This window comes from Capsicum annuum, chromosome 10 (genome assembly GCF_002878395.1).
Source record: "Capsicum annuum cultivar UCD-10X-F1 chromosome 10, UCD10Xv1.1, whole genome shotgun sequence".
NCBI lineage: Eukaryota > Viridiplantae > Streptophyta > Magnoliopsida > Solanales > Solanaceae > Capsicum > Capsicum annuum.
In genome coordinates, this window is record NC_061120.1 from 13,751,061 (window position 1) to 13,753,475 (window position 2,415).

Here is a 2,415-nt window from a genome sequence, read left to right on the forward strand (position 1 = left end):
ACTTACGGTGGTGAGTAGTATCGATATTCTTTGAGTATTCAGAGGTAATTTAAGTTATTAACGGGGTTATTGAGTTTGAAAAAGTTAAACCCGATAATAGTCAACCTTTACTCGAGACGGCCTCGAATTAGTGTCGTAATATTTTCAATCGGCCCAGAATGTACTTTCTAGTCAATTTACATATATATTGAATTTATTTCCATGGGGTTTCAAATAAATTTTGGGGGTTTATTAAAAGTTTTGGGTATTTTAAATAATTAATTTAATTAGTAATTTAACGGGTCAAAACTATAATTTATTTACTTATGTGGTCATTCAAAAACTAAATAAGTAGTTAGGGTTTATCATTTATAATAACAATGGAGTCAGAAAGTTGAGAAAAGGGGAGGCGGAAACCGTTGCAGCGTCCGAGGACACAAACTTCGAGTAAGGTCTAATTATGTAAGCAATATGCATGTGTCAAAGATATATATAGATAGTAATACTGTGCATGTTTGGTGTTTTTTAGGATAAGGTAAACAGTGCCTTAGTAATCAATCTTTTTAAATGTTTTGGGTGCAAGTTTTGATGTTAATTGAAAGAAAAATCAATAATGGGGTAATGATGACAAATAAGAGAGGCAAATAGTTTTATTTCCACTAAAGCGATGAAAATCATGACTCACGAAAGCATTATGGAGAATCTTGTTTATACTAAAAATTGAAATAAGTTAAGGAATTTGGTTTTTGTTCTCATTAAGAAATTGTCTTGGAAAATAAAATATTATAATGTGAGGATTAAGTTAGGCCAAGAAACAGTTATGTAATTCTTGATTTGGGCAGCCACTATTTCGATAGTTCACTTCAGTTTTGAAGTGAACCCTAATTAAATTTAAAATAATCATAATAGTAGGGTTTTTATTAGATTCGTATTCTTATAAGGATTATATATTTGAACAGATTATGAACGTTTTAAAATTTTGAAAAAGGACAAGGCACTTGTGGACTAGTGGCATTCAGATTCTTTGGTTGAGGTAGGTTACGGTTTAATTGAAGTTTAGACTAACTTAATTGTGTGTATGATCCTAAATTGGATACTTGTGATTGGTATTTAGACATGCTTGAAATTGTTGATGTTTGGATTGTTGATTCGTGTATAAATTTTTATTGAAAAATGATTTGATGGAATTGTCATATGACTTTAAGTGTACTTGTAGACTTGGTACATTGTGTTGTATACTGTGAGGTTGTGTAAATTGATATTGATAATACTTGTTTATATTTATGTTGGATCGGGTACCACGCTGGTACGTTTATATTTATGTTGGATCGGGTACCACGCCGGTATGTTTATATTTATGTTGGATTGGGTACCACGCTGGTACATTTATATTTATGTTGGATCGGGTACCACACCGGTACGTTTATATTTATGTTAGATCGGGTACCATGTTGGTAAGTTTATATTTATGTTGGATCGGGTACCACGCCGGTACGTTTATATTTATGTTGGATCGGGTACCACGCTGGTACGTTTATATTTATGTTGGATCGGGTTTCATGCCGGTACATTTATATTTATGTTGGATCGGATACCCCGCCGGTACGTTTATATTTATGTTGGATCGGGTACCACGCCGGTACAGTACATGAACATAGATTGTTCTCTGCAGGTCATGACTATTTGGACAAAAATAAGTCCCATAGCATGTGTGCACATACTTATGTTAAGTTGGTAGATGTTTACAGTATGATTGATACTCTTGATAGTTATGTGGCTTGTTTGTGAACACTGTTGACCTACTATTACTGTGTTGTTGATTCATTGAGAATTGGTTATATGATTATGCCTGTCTACTTGTTATTTGATTTATGTTGTGTACATGTTATTAATTTGAGTTGGCCTATGATACCTACCAGTACATAGTGGTTTGTACTGATACTACCCTGTACTCTTCTTTTGTTGAGTGCAGAAATTGTTCTAGAGGCTCATACATGATTTCACCTCTAGAATTTGATAGCAGATCTTGATCCAAGGGTGAACACTCCATCTCTAGGCTGCCATGGGTCATCCTAATTGTTGTTGTCCATCTTTCGAGCAATGAAACATTCTTTATTTACTTTATTTTTGGATATCTCTTTAGACATGATCTATGTTTTAGTTCTTGTACGATGACTTTTGTGTCTTGGGAATTTTAGTAAGTAAATTGTTTGATTTTCGCATTACTGATGATTAACTCCATATTATTATTGTTAAGATAGATTAATGAAAATATCATTTTAATATTGACTAAGTGATTGGGTAATGGTTTGATTTAGATGGTTCTCCCATGGAAAGATTAGTGTGGGTGCCACTCATGGCCATTTTGGTCGTGACATGTTTCAATCATGATTTTATTATATCACCCCAAATTAATTATTATAGATCATCTAAGCA

At 33.2% G+C, this 2,415-nt stretch overlaps 1 long non-coding RNA gene across 1 annotated transcript; it reads left to right on the top strand.

Annotated features, from left to right (window-relative positions):
• Positions 1 to 351: 351 nt before the first annotated feature.
• On the top strand, positions 352 to 2,204 carry LOC107845225. Its single transcript, XR_001666751.2, has 3 exons — positions 352 to 426; positions 939 to 1,012; positions 1,952 to 2,204. It is a non-coding gene; the product is annotated as an uncharacterized LOC107845225 (long non-coding RNA).
• Positions 2,205 to 2,415: the final 211 nt, after the last annotated feature.